A 23,198-nucleotide genomic window follows, 5' to 3' on the forward strand; every position below is an offset into this window, starting at 1 on the left:
TAGTAAAGTAATGCTCAAAATTCTCCAAGACAGACTTCAACAACAGGTGAACCATGAACTTCCAGATATTCAAGCTGGATTTAGAAAAGGCAGAACCAGAGATCAAATTGCTAACATCCACTGGATCATGGATAAAGCAAGAGAGTTCCAGAAAAACATCTATTTCTGTTTTATTGACTACACCAAAACCTTTGTGTGGATCACAAGAAACTGTGGAAAATTCTTCAAGAGATAGGAATACCATACCACCTGACCTGCCTCTTGAGAAACCTGTATGCAGGTCAGGAAGCAACAGTTAGAATTGGACATAGAACAACAGACTGGTTCCAAATCAGGAAAGGAGTACATCAAGGCTATATGGGGGGAGAAGGGGACTACAGAGGATGAGATGGTTGAATGGCATCACCGACTCAGTGTACATGAGTTTGGGTAGACTCCAGGAGTTGGTGACGGACAGGGAGTCCTGGCGTGCTGCAGTCGAAGGGGTCTCAAAAAGTCAGACGTGACTGAGTGACTGTACTGAACTGAACTGCAACCCATGGACTGTAGCCCACCAGGGTCCTCTGTTCCTTCTGTTCATGAAATCATGAGATTTCCTAGGCAAGAATACTGGAGTAAGTATCCATTCCCTTCTCCAGGGGATCCTCCTTCCAAATCAGGGATCGAATCCAGATCTCTGCATTGCAGGCAGATTCTTTGACATATGAGCTACCAGGGAAACCCATTGTTGATGCTGAGTCAGTCAGTTCAGTTGTGTCTGACTCTTTGTGACCCTATGGACTGCAGTATGCCAGGCTTCCCTGTCCATCACCATCTCCCAGAGCTTACTCAAACTCATGTCCATCGAGTCAGTGATGCCATCCAACCATCTCATCCTCTGTCGTCCCCTTCTCCTCCTGCCTTCAATCTTTCCCAGCATCAGGGTCTTTCCTAGTGAGTCAGGTCTTTGCACCAGGTGGCCAAAGTATTGGAGTTTCAGCTTCAGCAACAGTACTTCCAATGAATATTCAGGACTGATTTCCTTTAGGATAGACTGGTTGGATTTCTTTGCACTCCAAGGTACTCTAAAGAATCCTCCAACACCACAGTTCAAAAGCATCAATTCTTCTGTGCTCAGCTTTCTTTATAGTCCAACTCACATCCATACACGACTACTAGAAAAACCATAGCTTTGACTAAATGGACTTTCCAGGATGTGTGACTCTAGGTGAGTGATCACACCATCGTGGTTATCTAGGTCATGAAGGTCTTTTTGTATCATTCTTCTGTTATTCTTGCCACCTGATGTGATGCTTATCAAAGCATTAATTATAATATTAAATTTTATAGAAATGCAAATATTCAGGAATAAGGAAATTTTAATAAATTATAATATTTTATATGAAGATTAAGTGTATTTTGAAAATGGCATAGGAAACTTTTTTTTTTATTTTCAATTGAAGGTTAATTGGTTTACAATTTTGAGATGTGACAGAAAACAGCAAAATTCTGTAAAGCAATTATCCCTCAATAAAAAATAAATTAATTTTAAAAATAGCATCTTAAAATTTAAAAAAAATATGGAATGCTTCATGAATTTGCATGTCATCTTTACACAGAGCCTTTACTAATTTCTACATCATTCCAATATTAATATATGTGCTATTGAAGTGAGCACAGGCAACATTTTTAACTAAAACAAACAAACAAACAAAAAAATAGGATACCAACTATACATTTGACAGGCTTGCAATTGTAATAAATATATAAATACAAAAATAAAATATTAATATATACACTATACAGGTTGAAAACACTAATGGAAATTCAGCAAAATATTAGATGTGATTTCCCCTTTTTTTTTTTTTTTTAAGGAACATTCTTATTAGTACACTTTTTTTTTTTAAGTTTTTTTAGCAACTGGATAACTTTTAATTAGCTTAGTATTCTATATCTCCAAAATCCTTATATTATGTTATGAGAATGTCAAGGGCAATCAAGTCTGATAGCTTTTTTTTATAAGAATATTTTTCAAACAGACCTTATATTAGTATATTTCTTATTAAAATATTTCTCTAGCCTAGATTGTAAGCTAAAGAGAGGGAGAGAAAGATGGAATTTTAAAACCTTGTGTTCTGAGCAGTAGGATTTTAGTTGTTTAAGTGAAAGTGGAAATGTAATCAAGCAAATATATCTATCAAATAGCTACAAAGTCCAGACATATAAAGAAAGCTGCAGACTAGCAATTCTGAAGTTAATGTTTCCGTAACCAAAGAGAGAAGCATGGATATTTTTTCTCTTGTGAAAGAACCAGGACATTTTAGATATTTAATAATAAACCTCTGAAAATGTTTGTTTTCATAATCTGATATGAAAGATTCATAGTCATAAAAGCCTCTTAAGGTCCAATTTCTCTTCTTCGCTGAAAGATTGAGTATTGTCTCCTGGAAAGCCACCTTAACTTTCAGAGTCTGAACATTATGGTGAACCAATACTTAGATCAAATAATTCAATGTTTACTTAAGGCATAGGTTAATTTTATTTACACATTTTAATGCATGGGAAGGCATAAAAAAGGTCTTAATGACGGTGTGCTCACTCACCTAGAGCCAGACATCCTGAAGTGTGAGGTCAAGTGGGCCTTAGGAAGAAATACTATAAACAAAGCTAGTGGAGGTAATGGAATTCCAGATGAGTGATTCAAATCTTAAAAGATGATGCTGTGAAAGTTCTGTATTCAATATCTTAGCAAATTTGGAAGATTCAGCAGTGGCCAAAGGACTGGAAAAGTCAGTTTTTGCTCCAATTCCAAAGAAGGGCATTGCCAAATAGTATTCAAACAAGCATATAGCTGCACTAATTTTCCATGCTACTAGGGATGCTTTTGAACTGTGGCGTTGGAGAAGACTCTTGAGAGTCCCCTGGGCTGCAAGGAGATCCAGCCCATCCATCCTAAAGGAGATCAGTCCTGAGTGTTCATTGGAAGAACTGATGTTGAACCTGAAACTCCAATACTTTGGCCACCTGATGAGAGGAGCTGATTCATTTGAAAAGACCTTAATGGTGGAAAAGATCGAAGGCAAGAGAAGGGAACAACAGAGGATGAGATTGTTGGATGGCATCACCAACTCAGTGGAGATGAGTTTGTGTAAACTCAGGGAGTTGGTGATGGACAGGGAGGCCTGGCGTGCGGTGGTCCTTGAGGTCGCAGAGTCGGACACGACTGAGCGACTGAACTCAACTGAAGATAATGATCAAAAACCTTCAACAGTATGTGATCGGAAACCTTCCAGATGCACAAGCTGGATTTAGAGAAGGAAGAGGAACCAAAGATCAAATTGCCAACATTCGTTGGATCATAGAGAAAACAAGGAAATTCCAGAAAAACATCTACTTCAGCTTCGCTGGCTATGCTAAAGCCTTTGACCATGTGGATCACAACAAACTTTGCAGAAATTTTGTGGAAAATTCTTAGAGATGGCAATACTATACCACCTTCCCTGTCTCCTGAGAAATCTGCGTGTGGTTAATAAGAAAAATTAAAACCTTACATAGAACAATGGATTGGTTCAAAATTGGGAAAGGAGTATGACAAGGCTGTGTATTTTCCCCCTGCTTATTTAACTTCAATGAAGAGTACATCATGCAAAATGCCAAGCTGAATGAGTCACAAGCTGGAATCAAAATTGCAGGGAGAAATATTAACAACCTTATATTATGCAGATGATGCCACTCTAATGGCAGAGGTGGTGGTGGTTTAATCATTAAGTCATGACTGACTCTTGTGATCCCATGGACTGTAGCCTGCCAGGCTCCTCTGTCCATGGTATTCTCCAGGCAAGAATACTGGAGTGGGTTGCCATTTCCTTCTCCAGAGGATCTTCCTGACCCAGGAATCAAACCCAGGTCTCCTGCATTGCAGGCAGATTCTTTACCAAATAAGCTATGAGAGAAGTCCTATGGCAGAAGGTGAGAAGCCTCTTGATGAGGATGAATGAGGAGAATGAAAAAGCTGACAAAAAACACCATTCGAAAAAGTAGGATCATGGCATCTGGTCCCATATTTCTTGGCAAATAGAAGGGTAAAAAGTAGAAGCAGAGACATATTTCATTTTCTTGGGCTCTGAAATCACTGTGAAGGTGACCGCAGCTATAAAATTAAAAGACACTCCCTGGAAGGAAAGCTATGACAAACCTAGACAGTGTATTATAAACAGAGAAATCACTTTGTTGACAAAGGTCCATAAAGTCAAAACAATAGTTTTCTCAGTAGTCATGTACAGATGTGAGAGTTGGACCATAAAGAAGTCTGAGCACTGAAGAATGGATGCTTTTGAACCATGGTGCTGAAGAATCTCTGAGAGTCTTTTGGACAGGAAGGAAATCAAACGAGTCAATACTGAAGGAAAGTCATTGGAAGGACTAATGCTGAAGCTTTAATACTTTGGCCAAATGATATGAAGAGCCAACACACTGGATAAGGCTCTGATGCTGGGAAAGTTTGAGGGCAGGAGGAGGAGGTGGTGGCAGAGGTTGAGATGGTTAGATAGCATCACTGACTCAATGAACATGAATTTGAGCAGACTCCAGGGGATAGCGAAGGACAGGGAAGGAAATGGGCTCCAATCCATGGAGTCAAAAAGTTTCAACAGAACTTAGCAGTTCAACAACAATATTTGAGTTCAGTTCAGTTCAGTCACTCAATCATGTCTGACTCTTTGTGACCCCAAGGACTGCAGCATACTAGCCTTCCCTGTTCGTCACTAACTCACAGAGTTTACTCAAACCCACATCCATTGAGTCGGTGATAACATCCAACCATCTCATCCTCTGTCATCCATTTCTCCCCCCACTTTCAATCTTTCCCAGCATCAGGGTCTTTGCAAATAAGTCAGTTCTTTGCATCAGGTGGCCAAAGGATTGGAGTTTCAGCTTCAGCATCAGTCCTCCCAATGAATATTCAGGGCTGATTTTCTTTAGGATGGACTGGTTGGATCTCCTTGCAGTCCAAGGGACTCTCAAGAGTCTTCTCCAACACCACAGTTCGAAAGCATCAATTCTGTGGCACTCAGCTTTCTTTATAGTCCAACTCTCACATCCACATATGACTACTGGAAAAAATATAGATTTGACTAGACAGACCTTTGTTGGCAAAGTCAAGTCTCTGATTTTAATATGCTGTCTAGGTTGGTTATAAATTTTCTTCCAAGAAGCAAGCGTCTTTTAATTTCATGGCTGCTATCCCCATCTGCAGTGATTTTGGAGACCCCCCAAAATAAAGTATGTCACTGTTTCCATTGTTTCCCCATCTATTTGCCATCAGGTGATGGGACCAGATGCCATAATCTTAGTCTTCTGAATGTTGAGTTTTAAGCCAACTTTTTCACTCTCCTCTTTCACCTTCATCAAGAGACTCTTTAGTTCTTCTTAGCTTTCTGCCATAAGTGTGGTGTCATCTGTGTATCTAATGTTATTCATATTTCTCCTGGCAATCTTGATTCCAGCTTGTGCCTCATCCAACCCAGCATTTTTCATGATGTACTCTGCATACAAGTTAAATAAACATGGTGACAATATACAGCCTTGATGTACTCCTTTCCCGATTTGGAACGAATCTGTTGTTCCATGTCCAGTTCTAACTGTTGCTTCTTGACCTACATACAGATTTCTCAGGAGACAGGTCAGGTGGTCCAGTATTCTCATCTCTTGAAGAATTTTCCACAGTTTGTTGTGATCCACATGTCGAAGGCTTTGGCGTAGTCAATAAAGCAGAAGTATATGTTTTTCTGGAACTCTCTCGCTTTTTCTATGATCCAATGGATGTTGGCAATGTGAACAATATGGATATTATTTTCTATATTGTCTTCTGATGATATGAGATTGTATAATATTTGTACAATTTATGTTTGTTCATTCCTCTCTCTAGATGTTTGTTCATTTTCTTATTACTCTTCCAAAGCTCAATGTAAGTCTTCCATTAGCCTTGAAAATTTCATTGATTCAACAGTACTCACTGTATTCTCTCCCTTAAGCATTTAAATCTCTATACAGTTTAACAGTTGATTAGAGAGTAATTTTTTCCATAGTTTTTCAATTTGTCTGAGTGTACTCTAATGAAAGAATCTTGAGGTATGATTGTTTTATCTTCCTCCCCAGTGCCTCAAAATAAAACTAATTGAATGATTTCCATACAAGTTTGAAGTAGTTCAATGTGCCTTAGCAATTTTTTGTTAAAAGAAGTTAATACATTGGGTACCTTGAGGTTTTTAAAGATAATACTTGAAGTAATGTAAGAGAATGTGGACCAGATGAGTGTTCATTTCAATATGGCAGGGGAACATTTCCAATGCTGAAGGAATGGTTCTTTCCACCTCCTCCTGTGTAAACTCTGGCTTCTCACACCTTAATTATTTAACATTCCCTGCCTGGCGTGAAATCAGAAGAGATTGGCTCATTAATGTTCCACTCCAGCACATGTTATTTCCAAAACAATTTAAGAAATTCATGAATATTTCATTGTCTTCATAAGTGCCAGGGAGATGGCACCATTCCCTAAGAAACCAAATGCGATTTTCTAGGTTTGCTTCCCTGCAATTAAAACCAAAGAGTGTGTATTCCCTCAATGATCATTTCTGTGAGTCAGTGCGTATTAGCCGGCGACATAAGTGAAAAGCAGAATCTGAAACAGGGACGTAATTTGAAAAAAGGCATTTGGAGGAATTCTTCCTTTTAAAGACAGATGCTTGCCTGCTTCAACCTGCATATACATATGTCAGAACTCAGGAGAGATTAATAAAGTTTAATCTAATATAATTTCTTACTGGCACTTAATGAAAGTTAAAAAACATGTAAGTAAATTTAGCCACAGAAAATATTTATAAAATGATAAAGAAAAAGACTCTGGTATTTTTCTTTTTCCTTTTTTTCCCCTCTAGCTTTCTTTTCAGATATAATACTTCATGGAAAGGCTAAGCAGTTTGAATAGCTATTGTTCTCTTTTCTCACCATCTTCTTTCACACTCTTCCCTATATTTTCAAGAGTCATATAATTGTGACCATAAGGAAGAGCTGTTTAATTCAACCATATCCAAGCTATGAGCCAATTTGAAAATAGAAAGTTAAAACAAAAAGTGCACCACATTTCAAAGTACCCCAGGCCCACAATAGTTAGTGAATATGATAATATATAGGACATAAGAATGATAAACACTGCATTGTTAAATATGATATTTTCTAGATATTATTTCTGTGGAAATGTACATTTGACACCCTAGAATTCCTTTAAAAGGCACAGGAATTACTTTCCCATTTAATATGTAAGAAAACTGACATGGAGTAGTTAAAAAGTTTGTATCAAAAAATATTAGATTAACCTAATTTTAAAACTCACACCTCTGATCAGTCCAAATCTCTTTAGTTGAAACGAGGTGATATATCCTAAGGGGCACTCCTTACTTGGAGACTTAACAGATATTCTCTGAGAAAGATTAGCTCTCCAATATAAACACTGCTTCAAAGTATTTGGAAGTTGTGTGCAAGATCTAGTTCAAAATTAGTATGGAAAGCTCTAAAATACCTCCAGCTGACACCTGATCATCTTTTTTTCCCATAATTTAAAAATAACTTTTGAAAATATATGACACTAAGAGTGTAACATTTGGAATACAGAACTGGGTGCAAACTCAATAGCTCAGTAGCACTCATTTGAAATCCTTACTAGACTATGTTCCTGTCTGTCTCCAAAGGCTTACTTTTTTTCCATTTCCATGAGAAGAACAGGTCATTATCTGCAGTTTAGCCAAGAAAGGAACAATTAAAATGTAGTTTGACCATTACTAAAAAGAAGTTACCATATTGTAACTTCACTAGTATCATGCACTTTAACAAAAAGTAAATATAATTCTTGATGCTCTCTCTGAAAATTAAACTTTGCTATAGTTTGAAACTATAACTGAAGATCAATCCAGTTCTTTCAATTATGTCACCTCTTTTTCCTGTGGTCAGTTTTGCAAGTAGACAGTTACATACAAGAGTTGACACGGGGTCATTTCAGGGGCTAAAAGAATACCACAACTCTACAGTTCCTACATACTGACTGAAAGAAATTATTGCTAAGTACTGTGGTGCTTCTAAAATTCATCAAGTTCAATGTGATTCCCAGAGTACCCTGAGATTGGACATAGAATCAAAACTTTAAGGGCCAGCCCTGTATAGTGAAAACACCTTCAGGCAATTTGAACGGGCTTCTGAGATGGAGGTATTCCTCAAACCTTCACCGACTCTAAGTCATTTATGAAATACATGTTTGATGAATATGTGTTCAATCTATCTAGCCCTGAGAAAGCAGAGGCATCCCGTACATTGATGCAGTTTAAAAGCTAACTTATGGGAATTTAGAATAAATATAGAAATTATTTCAGGATTACAAGTGGAATTAGTGTTAGAATATGGTATAAGACAGGATTCTCTGCAATCATTCCTTCTTATCTTCTCATATCTTAAAGTCACCACACATTCATCTAGTTACAATATTATCTTGTTACTTAACTTTAGCCAAGATCCTTAAAAAGCAGTTGTTTCCTGAGTTTTTGTCTACATTGCACCACTTCCCCAAAGCAGCCACTAAAAATAAGTACACAAAACTAAAATACTTTCTGACAATTTCGGGTATATAGTATGTATAGGGAAAGAGAAAATTAGCCAAGATGATGTGGTCAGGCTCTTGCCCCACAGCCTCTCACTTTTGCCCCACATATTGTAAATAATGATTATGTAACAGCTGAATTCACTCATTGCACTGCACATACATGTCACAAGGTTTATGTAACAAGTGAGATCACTTATAGCACTGTGCACGTACACCCAAGGTATTCGCTTGGTCATGGTTTGTGCGTGGCTCACCTGTATGGGCTTCACCATGAAAGCCCTGGCTGCTGCTGCATTGGGGCTACACTGGAGCAACATAATGATTATGTTATGTGAGGTTATGTTATGGCTCTGTTATGGTTATGTTATGGCTTGCTGCTATGGCTGCTCTCAGCCAGGAGAGAGGCTGTGTTATGTCTACCATGCCAGGCAAGAGAGAATAAACATGCCTGCAGTTCCTATGGCCCTTCATGTCTTCTTTCAGCCTCTTAGCTCAAACCTTGCCTATCGTGGGTTCAATGAACAGTGTGGACATTTTGAACAGCAAGATAATTTGTGTCATGAACTGAATCAGCAATATAGTATGTCTCCCAAGTTATAAAAGAAAAATATGTTTCTAATATTTTTTCACTGCATGGCATGTATAGGAATTTTTAAATCTGTAATATCAGACTGCTTCCTGCTTTCTGCCCGACCACTAACCTTTTTTGCTACATGTTTTAAGTGTTTGCTACAATAGCACCTTACTTCTATTTGTCAGGATGATTATAATTGCTATTTTCTCAAATGTTAAGAGCTTAAAATAATTTAAAAAATCTGTTTCACTAATGAAAATAGAATTAAAGGACTCTGAAGTTGGAGAATTTCATGATGGAAGGGATACAGAGCTCTGAGTTGCCACTAGGTGAATTGCCTTTTCTTCATCATATTGTATAGTGATCAAAACAAAAAAATTCTATTGTATGAAGCCACTGTATTTGAAAATTATTGTTTTAATTGCTACCAATCCCCAACGGGTTGGTGACTCCTCAATGAGTCTTTTGCCCAGTGTTGACATGCCAATCAAACAAAGCTGGATTCACTATCACAGAGGAGGAAATATTCTTTGATCAAGGAATATTGATCCTTCCTTGAGAGGAGAGGAAGTACTCTAAAAACACCTTCTTCCTGAAGGGAGATGATTAGAGGAATTTTAAGGGCTATGAAGGGGGTTTATCATCAGAACTCTAAGAAAGGGATAGAGATTTTCAGGGACAGCTAGGGTATATGCAATCTTCTACATTTCTTTTTACTTGGCACAAACTGTGCCCAGCAAAATGCAAGCTTCCCCCACTGGACAGAGACTTCAGCATGGTAATGAAGCAAAGATAACTTTTGGCCACCTCCAAGCCTCATATGCCAGATATGCTTCTTTGATCAAATCAGAGTTGGTTCAGGGCAGTTGATCATTGCATATCTCTTGAAGCACAGATGTAAAACATTTTGACAAGTGCCAAGTGCTTTAATATAAGCTTAGAAATAAACCAAAACAAGGTTCCTTTAGTTCCAAGGGGCAGGTATGGGTTGACATAACAACTAACATTATTTATCCTAATGAACTATTTTTAAAGTCCTGTCCACTTGTTGAATAGCACCACTATAAATCCAGTAGCCTAAACCAGAAGTTTGGTATTAGTTTCAACTTTTGTTTTTTTCCAATTCCTTTGTCCAATCTCTTATAAAGCATTTTAGATTCTACTTTCATATGTAGTATTTTGAAATATATACATTTCTTTGCACCACCAGTACACAACCTTATTTCAGGCTACCAATACTCTCCCAAATTACATAGTCTTAAAGTAATTTATCCTCTACCCCAACTCCTGATACCCAGTAATCTATTTAATACATTGCAGCTCAACTGATCTTTTAAGGGCCCAATCTGGTCATATAATTTCCCCATTTAGTATCTTTCAAGGAATTACTATTGCCAGAGGGTACAGTCCTAATTATTTAGACCACTTATTAGAACTCTTATGAATTAACTTGTTTTTCTTATCAACTTCAATTCACTGTTTGCCCTTCAACTTTATGTAGTTTCTTGAATGTGCCATATTTTCCCATGCTGCTGAGTATTTGCATATTTTGCCTAAAGTTCTGTCCATGATGTTACTCTCTCTTCCTACTTATTTTCACTTTATATTTTGATTTTTCTTGGATAACTCCCATAAATTCCTAAAATAGGTAGTTATGTGCTTTATGTTGCATCATCACAGAATATGGATCTGTTGACTAAAAAAAAATAGTCATAACCTGAAAGTACAGAGTTACTTTATTTGATGGTAATGTTTAGGACTCCAAGCCCCAGAGACAGTATCTCAGTAGCTCTGAGAAAACTGCTCCAAGGGGGGTGTGGTAGCGGGGATGGTAGGGCGAGTGGGGGTGGTGGGGTCAGGATACATAGAAGTTTGCAACAAAGGTACCAGGAGTCCTGAACATCAAAGATCAGATATCAAGTTAAGGAATTTCGCATTCTATGTATGGGAAGATGCAAGCCTCTGGGCTCACTGAATTCATTCCTTTCGTGTGTATGTCAGCTCTCTGGGGCCAAACCCTGTTCCCTTATTCACCTTAAGGAGTGGCAGATGCAGCACATGGCTGCTTCTTGCATCCCCCCTGCCCCCCAGCTACTCAGCAATAGCCCCTCATCTGGTTGTGGGGCTGTGGCAGGAGTGGCATCTGCTGGATTGCAGTTTGGGGACCTCTCATTCATATTTGGAGGCCAGAAATCACTGATGGCTGTGACATTTCTTATTTATTGATATGGTAGGAGATATTTTCATTTCACAGTCCTTCACCATGATCACAAATTTGACCATATTTGGGAGACATTTGATGACCTTCCTTTTTTATTTTTTTGTCCCAAGGCACTGGGAGGCTTATCCCAGATCAGGTTCTCACTGATATGTCACTCCAGGTGTTAATTTCCAGATTAGGCCTATTGATAATAAAAGATTCTCTGAATCTTCTAGCTTCTAACCTAACAAGATCGAGGAGATATTTCCCTTGTTGCTTCTTCCCATACCTAGAATCACACTGTTACAATTATTCAACATTATATATGTGATCTATTTTTTCAAGATGTTTAGCTATCATTAATTTGACCAGAAGCCTTGTTATACATCATGTAATACAAAAGGCAACAATCTCATAAAATAAAAAGATTACAAATAATACGGCTAATAGCAACATAATTAAGCTTATAAATAGGGATTTAAGCCATGAGCTTTCAGAACCAAGCCATCTTTCTAAAAGATCACCAAGGCTGGGAAGTGGATCATCAAAGGTAGAAATCTGATTTTTCATGTGAATCGTTAAATGTGTTTCATTAGAGGATTCATCTGGTATGTAAACACAATGTTCAGTTTGAATTTTAGCACATGTACCCCTTTGAGTTGCTGTAAGGATATCAAGGGCCATATGATTTTATAATACAGCTTTTCTCATCATAAAGACCACAAAATTTAGTAGGCTAAAAGCCTGGTTGCTATCACTTAATGCTTTTTAAGTGAATTTTGTTATGATTTCAATGTGAGAAATAACATTTTCCAATCCTCCTGAAGGTGCAAAAATAGTTTCTAAGTGATCATACCAGTTAAATACAGAACTCTTGGTCCATCAGACTTGTATTGATGGTAAATATGCTGGAATCACTTCTAACTTTGTATGCAAGTTGCCTGGAGCCCAAGAAAATATTAAAGTATACCTTCCAAGCCAGTCTGGTGGAAGCCAAGGCCATAGATTTAACCCATAAAGCCACTGAGTCCCCTTAGGTGCCTTCCATCCAATATATTTCTGGACATTTGACACAATCTGTTTCATACTAATCACTGTCTTCAAGAGAAATGGTATATTTCTAAGTTTCATAAGACATCCAGACTAATTTTCTACTGTTATTAGGTTGGTTATCTTTGATATGATTTAATTGTTACCAGCATAGGGAGACCTTTAGGCTTAGAAGACCATAACCCAGTGTTAGGCAGATGAACCCATCCCATAGCTGAGGCAACGTCCTTTCTAATAGTCTAGAGTTTACATTTTTCTTTTTTTTGATCTAAAATTTGCCTGTTGCTCTGATTGAGCTTGAAAAATCTTAAGGGAAAATTCATATTCATGGCCAGGGTCAGAATAAGTATGTTTGATAGGCCAAGTGGGTTCTATTAGTGATATCAGTAGTAGCCCAGACAGTTATAATTCCTTTCTTCTGAAATAAACTTTCTAAGAACAAACCAATCAGAGCCTCGGAAGGGAGAAACCCATTAAGGTAAGCCAGAAGTACCAGATGCAGGTAACTGACCACAAACCCAACAACTTGCTTGATTTCTAAAATTTGCATGAGATCGTGCCCATGATAGGAAAACATTTGACTTGTATAAGAGTCCAAGAAACTACGAAATTGTTATGAACCATCATATGGGTTAGGTGCAGAATTTTGGGACAGCTGTGTATTTCTGTTGTCTGATTCTCATCCAGGTTTTAGGTGTTTCCTTAAAACAAAGAGTTGCTTTAAGGTGAGTTTGAGCTCAGCAGTTCTCCCTATAGACCAAAATGGTATATGAGCAATTTTTAGGTGGGAAATATGAATCGAAGATTAAATTCCCTTCATTTTGCTGCTCATGAGCTAGTCAAAAGAATCTGATAAAGGCCCTTCCATTTAGGTTGGAAGGGGTCTTTTAAATGAAGTCTTTTCCAGTGTACATAATCTCCTGGTTGTTAGTCATGGGAAATCTGATTTTCATTTGAGGATAGATTATTGTGATAATCTTCAGAAACAAGTTTAGAATGACTTGTCAATAATTTGATTAAACACTTTCAGTAAGATAATATATCTCCCTTAAGTAATATCGGATCATATGGTGCTTCAACCAATCTCATTGTTCTCCCTGTAATACTCTCAAAGGGAAATAAGTGATGTTTGTCAAAGGAGTGGATCTGGGATTGAGAAGAACCAATGGAAGGGATTTAGGGCAGGGTAAGGAATAAGCATCTATAATTTTAGCCAATTGAGTTTTAATTGTTCCATTTGTCCTTTCCACAAACTCAGAAGACTGGGGGTGATAGGCACAGTGGAAATGTTGCATAATTGGCCAACATTTATAAATTTCCTAAATAATTTGTCCAGTAAAATGGGACCTTCTATCACTGCGTAGAAAGAAGGAGATTTCCTAGATGGAAATTGCTCTTTCTAAAAGCAACTTCCTTATCAGTTGTGCCATGGCCCTTCTGCATGCTTAAAGATTTGAATACAAAGCATTTAGGAAACTTGCATATTTGTGAAACATGTAACATTTTAGTATAATTGCTAAAATTATGACTGATAACATTAAATCAGGACATATCAGATGTTAGGGATTCCATATAAATTTTGGATATTGTAATGATATTTATCTATATATTACAACCTAAAATTTGCTTTCAATCACTTGATAATGATTTTGAAGTAAAAATATTAAGCAAACTTAGCTTAACATTTGTCTCTGAGTTTCCTCAGAGATGTTTCTTCAAAGCATCCATCCAGTGCCAGGTGGAGACTAAAAACTTAGTTAGATTTTGATATTTATGTCATTAGAAATATCAAAAAGATTCTAAAGGATCATAGGTCACTTAAACAACACCTATTCCGTTAACCAATGTCACATAGAAAATAAATATAGATCATTTAAGGGCACAGAAACTCACAGAATTTGTTATTAAAAGGGGAACTTCAGTTTAGTTCAGTTGCTCATCATGTCTGACTCTTTGATATCCCATGGACTGCAGCACCTCAGGCCTCCCTGTCCATCACCAACTCCCGGAGTTTACTCAAACTCATGTCCATCAAGTTGGTGATGCCATCAAACCATCTCATCCTCTGTCATCTCCTTCTCCTCCTGCCTTTAATCTTTCCCAGAATCAGGGTCTTTTCTAATGAGTCAGTTCTTTGCATCAGGTGGCCAAAGGATTGGAGTTTCAGCTTCAGCATCAGTCCTTCCAATAAATATGCAGGACTCATTTCCTTTAGGATTGACTGGTTTGATATCTTTGCAGTCCAAGGGACTCCCAGAAATCTTATCCAATACCACAGTTCAAAAGCATCAACCTTTCAGCACTCGGCTTTATTTATGGTTCAGCTCTCACATTCGTGCATGACTACAGGAAAAACCATAAATTTGATGGGATGGACTTTTGTTGGCAAACTAATATCTCTGCTTTTTAATATTCTGTCTAGGTTGGCCATAACTTCTCTTCCAGGGAGCAAGCGTCTTTTAATTTTATGGCTCCAGCCACCATCTGCAGTTATTTTAGAGCCCAAGAAAATAAAGTCTGTCATTGTTTCCATTGTTTCCCCATCTATTTGCCATGAAGTGATGGCACCAGATGCCATGATCTTCGTTTTTTGAATGTTGAGTTCTAAGCCAGCTTTTTCACTCTCCTCTTTCACTTTCATCAAGAGGCTCTTCAGTTCCTCCTCCCTTTCTGTCATAAAGGTGGTGCCATCTACGTATCTGAGCTTATTGATATTTCTCCTGGAAATCGTGATCCCAGCTTGTGATTCATCCAGCCCAGCATTTCTCATGATGTACTCTTCACGTAAGTTAAATAAGCAGGGTTAAAATATACAGCCTTGATGTACTCCTTCTCTGATTTGGAACCAGTCTGTTGTTTCATGTCCAGTTCTTACAGTTGCTTCTTGACCTGCATACAGATTTCCCAGGAAGCAGGTCAGGTGGTTTGATATTCCCTCCTCTTGAAGAATTTTCCACACTTTGTTGTGATCCACACTGTCAAAGGCTTTGGCATAGTTAACAAAGCAAAGTAGATGTTTTTCTGGAACTCTCTTGCTTTTTCAATGATCCAACAAATGTTGACAATTTGATCTCTGGTTCCTCAACCTTTTCTAAAACCAGCTTGAACATCTGTAATTTCTCAATTCATGTACTGTTGAATCCTCACTTGGAGAATTTTGAGCATTACTTTGCTCAAAATTAGTGAGATGAGTGCAGATGTGCAGTAGTTTGAACATCTCTGGCATTGCCTCTGTTTGAGATTGGAATGAAAACTGACCTTTCCCAGTCCTGTGGCCACTGTGGAGTTTTCCAAATTTGCTGGCATACTGAATGCAGCACTTTAACAGCATCATCTTCTAGGACTTGAAATAGCTCAGCTGAAATTCTATTACTTCCACTAACTTTGTACATAATGACAGTTCCTAAGGCCCATCTGCCTTCAGACTCCAGGATGCCTGTCTCTAGGTGAATGATCACATCATTGTGGTTTTCTGGGTTGTGAAGATCTTTTTTGTACAGTTCTTCATGCATTCTTGCCACCTCTTCTTACTATCTTCTGCTTCTGTTAGGTCCATACCATTTTTGTCCTTTATGGTGCCCATCTTTGCATGAAATATTCCATTGGTATCTCTAATTTTCATGAAGAGATCTCTAGTCTTTCCTATTGTATTGTTTTACTCTATTTCTTTGCATTGATCTCTTAGGAAGGTTTTCTTATCTCTCTTTGCTCTTCTTTGGAGCTCTGCTTTCAGATGGGTTTATCTTTCTTTTCTCCTTTGCCTTTAGCATCTCTTCTTTTCACAGCTCTTTTTGTAAGGCTTCCTCAGACAACCATTTTGCCTTTTTGCAAAGGAACACTTAGACAAAATAAAATTTCCAGTCTTGCATTAGCTCACTTAACAAAGTTAACTTCAATCCAAATTTAGTTAACCCTGACTGTGTATTGTAGACCTAGAAAAATATGTGCAATCTAAAAGTTGAGTTTGATTTTATTTGGTGGGAATGTTAAGATTTGACCCCAGGAGACAGTATCTCACATGATCCCAAGAAAACAGAGGAGGAGCAAAGCTATATACAAGATTGCAGTGAGGGACAGGTCATCTGAATATTAAAAGGTCATTGTTAATTAAGGGAAAACTAAATCTCTTACATAAAGAGATTTAGCAGTCTTCTGTGTATGGGAAGATGCAAGCTTCTGGGCTTGCTGAAATCTTTTCTTTCATATCCATCTAGTTATTTTGGGCCAATCCTGCTTTCTTTATTGTCCACATACTAATTTCTTGCTTCCTTTAAGAGATGGAAAATGTGGCTGATAGCCCCTTTTCCTATCACCCACCCCCCTAGCATCTCAGCTCTTACTGGGGAGAAAGTAGCTGGTGGCTTCCAAAGAGCTGACTTTGTTTCACCTGGGCTCAGAAATTTGCATTTGGAAAAGTCTTGTTTACTGGAAGAGTTTATCAGAACACATTTCATTTCGTAGTATAAAATTTTTTCCTCAGGGTTCCTCTTCATAATCTCTCATTACTTTTTGTATCCAGCCTTTCATATTTCATCTAAATAAAATTAACCAACTTATTTGTTATCATTAAAGTGTAATTTCATTTCTCATATCTCCTTTTCTAAAAACATACATTTTATTTCCTACTGTATCCTGAAAAGTTGCTGTATTATTTCTAATAGCTTTAATTACATGTTTAAATTAGAATCCTCAACTGTTAAAACCTTAATTTTAACAAACTAAGAAGCAAGCAATTATGAACTGTCTTTACATTGACATTTTATAAATTAGTGAGCTTAAATATAAGTAATAATTTGTAACATCATTTGTTGTCTAATAGAGAACATTTTAGATGATATCAAACACTTTCCCTGGGCTTCCCAGGTGGCACTAATGGTAAAAAAAAAACTCGCCTGCCAATGCAGGAAATGTAAAAGTCACGTGCTCGATCCCTGTCAGGAAGATCCCCTGGAGAAGGAAATGGCAATCCACTCCATTATTCTTGTCTAGATAATCCCATGGACAGAGGAGCCTAGAGGGCTACAGTCCATGGGATCACAAAGATTCAGACATGATTGAAGCGACTGAGCATGCATGCAGACATTTTCATTAACATTCTCAAAATACCTTTATTTATTTACTTATTTTTATTTAGTAATTGATGTCTCAGTATTTTTTAAATAAACTTTCATCACTTAACTTAAATGGGCACAGCTTTAGAACCTTAAATTACCAAACAACTGGAAAGGTCATTTTGACAACTACAAACTGGCACCTGCCTGTCAACTACAAAGTGGCACTTGCCAGGAGTGTTGCCGGTTCCTGGACAACAAGGGCATTTGCCATCAGCCTCGGCAGAGATTGAAACCTGTGCTGCTGCAGCTGTTGACCTTCAACATGCCCTGAGGGAGTTCAGGTGGAGTGAGGCACTCTGTGCTCCAGGGAATCTGGTGGAACAGGTCTTCAGATAGGTATTTTCAGGAACTGTTTTTATGATCCCAATCTTTGCATCTCTTCATACCTTGAAAAACACTGAATCCCTTCATGATGACATCAGATACTCATGACTAGCAGAGTCATGTAAACACTTGATTGCATTGAACTCCCGCTTCACCAAAATCTTATATATTGACCTTCCCCCCGCCCCCTACCTCTTGGTGCAATCTCTCAGAACTATCTGAGGTGCTGTCTCCCAGGTTGCAATCTTCATTTTGCTTCAAATAAAACTTAAGTAACCTATGGCTGATTCATATCAATGTATGATAAAACCCACTGGGGAAAAAAAAAAAAAAACTTAAGTAACAATTCTCAAGTTGTGCATCTTTTTTATTTGACAGTTATGGTGACCCTGAAGGGACGCAGAGTAGACTTACCTCCTTTGTCTAAACCCCACAAGCAACCAGAGCTTAGATACCAGCAGCAGCTCCTTGCACCCATCTGCCTCCTTGGGGAGTGTAAACTAATTTGTGTAAGTCTCTCCTGGTTCTCAAATCTCCCATATTCATTGAGATTCTGAGTTTTATTTGGCAGTGAAGCAGGTTACCTGCTCCTTTCCAGTTGAAAAGACTGGGTGGGGGCAGGTGAAATATCAGGGGCATACCCACATATGGTCTACACACTCAATGGGACTTGGTTGAAAGATACAGAGAAATTCCAACCCAGTCAAAAGATACTGGGCAGGGGTGCTGGCTGAAGATAACCAGGGGAATACCCACCCAGTGGAAATGTACTGAGGGGGTTCAATTGAAAGAAATTGAGGGATATCTGTGGTTCAGTTTAAAAAATACTGTGGCTACTCCATTGTAGGGGACTGAGTGGTCTCGGCTGAATGGTTAGGTAAGAGTCTGATCTGACATACTTTTCTTCAATTTGTCTTCATAGAATTCGTTAGGATAAAAGTGAGGAAAATACATGAGAGCTTTGTTTCAAAGAAAAGGAACAAGACTCCTCCCAGCCAGTTATGGCTTTCTCAGGTGATTGAGAAAACTATGGGAGTGGTGGAGGCCTGGTCCTCCTACTTTGCAGTGGTCCCTAGGGAAATCCACTCAATTAAAACACTAGCTTATTTGGGGATCACAGTATGAATTGGTCATTCAGCAACCTAAGCAAACACAGTGGACATAGATTGCCAGAGGCAGAATTGGAGACACGTACCGAGAGGACCTACTCCACATCCGAGGTCAGGGGCAGTGGGCGAGAGGAGCTATCCCACGCCAGAGGTGAGGGGCGGCAGTTGAGAGCAACTATCCCACGTCCAAGGAGCAGTGGCTGCGTGGGCGCAGGAGGGTAGAGAGGAGTTACCCCATGTTCAAGGTAAGGAGGGGCAGCCGTGAGGAGATACTCCTCCTCCAAGGTAAGGAGCAGCACCTGCGCTTTGCTGGAGCAACTGTGAAAAGATACCCCACGTCCAAAGTTAGAGAAACCCAAGTAAGATGGTAGGTGTTGTGAAAGGGCATCAAAGGGCAGGCATACTGAAACCATAATCACAGAAAACTAGTCAATTTGATCACACAGACCACAGTCTTTTCTAACTCAATGAAACTAAGCCATGCCGTGTGGGACCACCCAAGACCAATGGGTCCTGGTGGAGAGGTCTGAAACAATATGATCAACTGGAGAACGGAATGGCAAACCACTTCAGTATTCTTGCCTTGAGAACCCCACAAAGAGTATGAAAAGGCAAAAAGATGGGACTCTGAAAGATGAACTCCCCAGGTCGGTAGGTGCCCAATATGCTACTGGAGATCAGTGAAGAAATAACTCGAAAGAATGAAAGGATGGAGCCAAAGCAAAAGCAATGCTCAGTTGTGAATGTGACTGGTGATAGAGCAAGGTCTGACTCTGTAAGAGCAATATTGCATAGGAACCTGGAATGTTAGTTCCATGAATCAAGCAAATTGGAAGTGGTCAAACAGGAGATGGCAAGAGTGAATGTCCTCATTCTAGGAATCAGCGAACTAAAATGAACTGGTATGGGTGAATTTAACTCAGATGACTACTGAGTTAATCACAGGAGATGATTACATCTACTACTGTGAGCAGAAATCCATTAGAGGAAATGGAGTAGCCATCACAGTCAACAAAAGACTCCAAAATGTAGTAGTTGGATGCTATCTCAAAAACCACAGAATGATCTCTGTTCATTTCCAAGGCAAACCAGTCACTATCACGGTAATGCAAGCCTATGCCCCAACCAGTAACACTGAAGAAGCTGAAATTGAACAGTTCTATGAAGATCTACAAGACCTTTCAGAACTAACACACAAAAAAAGATGTCCTTTTCATTATAGGGGCCTGGAATGCAAAAGTAGGAAGTCAAGAAGCACCTGGAGTAACAGGCAAATTTTGCCTTGGAGTATGGAATGAAGCAGGGCAAAGGCTAATAGAGTTTTGCCAAGAGAACACACTGGTCATAGCAAACACCCTCTTCCAACAACACAAGAGAAGACTCTACACATGTACATCACCAGACGGTCACCACTGAAATCAGATTGATTATATTCTGTGCAGCCAAAGATGGAGAAGCTCTGTACAGTCGGCAGAAACAAGACCAGAAGCGGACTGTGGCTCAGGTCACGAACACCTTATTGCCAAATTCAGACTTAAACTGAAGAAAGTAGGGAAAACCACTAGACCATTCAGGTATGACCTAAATCAAATCCCTTATGACTACACAGTGGAAGTGAGAGATAGATTTAAGGGACTAGAACTGATAGACAGAGTGCCTGATGAACTATGGACAGAGGTTCGTGACATTGTACAGGAGACAGGGATCAAGATCATCCCCATGGAAAAGAAGTGCAAAAGGGAAAATGGTTGTCTGAGGAGGCCTTACAAATAGCTGTGAAAAGAAGAGAAGTGAAAAGCAAAGGAGAAAGGCAAAGATATTCCCATTTGAATGCAGAGTTCCAAAGAATATCAAGGAGAGATAAGAAGGCCTTCCTCAGCAATCAATGCAAAGAAATTGAGGAAAACAAGAGAATGGGGAAGACCAGAGATCTCTTCAAGAAAATTAGAGATACCAAGGGCACATTTCATGCAAAGATGAGTTTGATAAAGGACAGAAATGGTATGGACCTAACAGAAGCAGAAGACATTAAGAAGAGGTGGCAAGAATACACAGAAGAACTGTACAAAAAATATCTTCACGACCCAGATAATCACGATGGTGTGATCGCTCACGTAGAGCCAGACATCCTGGAATGTGAAGTCAGGTGGGCCTTAGAAAGGATCACTATAAACAAGGCTAGTGGAAGTGATGGAATCCCAGTTGAGCTATTTCAAATCCTGAAAGATGATGCTGTCAAAGTGCTGCATTAATATGCCAGCAAATTTGGAAAACTCAGCAGTGGCCACAGGACTGGACAAGGTCAGTTTTCATTCCAATCCCAAAGAAAGGCAATCCCAAAGAATGCTCAAACTACCACACAGTTCAGTTCAGTCACTCAGTTGTGTCTGAGTATTTGCAACCCCATGAATGGCAGCATGCCAGGCCTCTATGTCCATCACCAACTCCCAGAGTCCACTCAACTCATGTCCATCGAGTCGGTGATGCCATCCAGCCATCTCATCTTCTGTCGTTCTTTTCTCCTCCTGCCCCCAATCCCTCCCAGCATCAGGGTCTTTTCCAAAGAGTCAACACTTCGCATGAGGTGGTCAAAGTACTGAAGTTTCAGCTTCAGCATCAGTCCTTCCAACGAACACCCAGGACTGATCTTTAGGATGGACTGGTTGGATCTTCTTTCAGTCCAAGGGACTCTCAAGAGTCTTCTCCAACATCATAGTTTATCAGAGAAATGCAAATCAAAACTACAATGAGGTACCATTACACACCAGTCAGGATGACTGCTATCCAAAAGTCTACAAGCAATAAATGCTGGAGAGGGTGTGGAGAAAAGGGAACCCTCTTACACTGTTGGTGGGAATGCAAACTAGTACAGCCACTATGGAAAACAGTGTGGAGATTTCTTAAAAAACTGGAAATAGAACTGCCATATGACCCAGCAATACAACTCCTGGGCATACACACCGAGGAAACCAGAGCTGAAAGAGACACGTGCACCCCAATGTTCATCGCAGCACTGTTTATAATAGCCAGGACATGGAAGCAACTTAGATGCCCATCAGCAGATGAATGGATAAGGAAGCTCTGGTACATATACACCATGGAATATTACTCAGCCGTTAAAAAGAATTCATTTGAATCAGTTCTAATGAGATGGATGAAACTGGAGCCCATTATACAGAGTGAAGTAAGCCAGAAAGATAAAGATTATTACAGCATACTAACACATATATATGGAATTTAGAAAGATGGTAATGATAACCTTATATGCAAAACAGAAAAAGAGACACAGATGAACAGAACAGACTTTTGGACTCTATGGGAGAAGGCGAGGGTGGGATGTTTCGAGAGAACAGCATGTATATTATCTATAGTGAAACAGATCACCAGCCCAGGTGGGATGCATGAGACAAGTGCTCGGGCCTGGTGCACCGGGAAGACCCAGAGGAATCGGGTGGAGAGCGAGGTGGGAGGGGGTATCGGGATGGGGAATACATGTAACTCCATGGCTGATTCATATCAATGTATGACAAAACCCACTGCAATGTTGTGAAGTAATTAGCCTCCAACTAATAAAAATAATTGAAAAAAAGAAAAAAAAAATTTTTTGGCGCTCAGCTTTCTTCACAGTAGAGTTCTCACATCCATATGTGACCACTGGAAAAACCATGGCTTTACTAGACGGACCTTTGTTGGCAAAGTAACATCTCTGCTTTCTAATATGCTATCTAGGTTGGTCATAACTTTCCTTTCATGGAGTAAGCATCTTTTAATAGCATGGCTGCAATCACCATCTGCAGTGATTATGGAGCCCCCCAAAATAAAGTCTGACACTGTTTCCTCTGTATCCCCATCTATTTCCCATGAAGTGATGGGACCAGATGCCATGATCTTAGTTTTCTTAATGTTGAGCTTTAAGAGTACTTTTTCACTCTCCTCTTTCACGTTTATCAAGAGGCTTCTTAGTTCCTCTTCACTTTCTGCCATAAGGGTGGTGTCATCTGCATATCTGAGGTTATTGATATTTCTCCTGGCGATCTTGATTCAATCTTGTGCTTTTCGAACCCAGCGTTTCTCATAATGTACTCTGCATATAAGTTAAGTAAGCACCGTGACAATATACAGCCTTCACGTACTCCTTTTCCTGTTTGGAACCAGACTGTTGGTCCATGTTCAGTTCTAATTGTTGCTTCCTGACCTTCAT

The 23,198-nt window shown here is 39.0% G+C and overlaps 1 non-coding gene across 1 annotated transcript; it reads right to left on the reverse strand.

Annotated features, from left to right (window-relative positions):
* Nucleotides 1–1,553: 1,553 nt before the first annotated feature.
* LOC136168067 (U6 spliceosomal RNA) lies at nt 1,554–1,657 on the reverse strand. Its single transcript, XR_010663224.1, has one exon. It is a non-coding gene; the product is annotated as a U6 spliceosomal RNA (small nuclear RNA).
* Between the last annotated feature and the right edge of the window lie 21,541 nt (nt 1,658–23,198).

The sequence above is a fragment of the Muntiacus reevesi genome, chromosome 4 (genome assembly GCF_963930625.1).
Source record: "Muntiacus reevesi chromosome 4, mMunRee1.1, whole genome shotgun sequence".
NCBI lineage: Eukaryota > Metazoa > Chordata > Mammalia > Artiodactyla > Cervidae > Muntiacus > Muntiacus reevesi.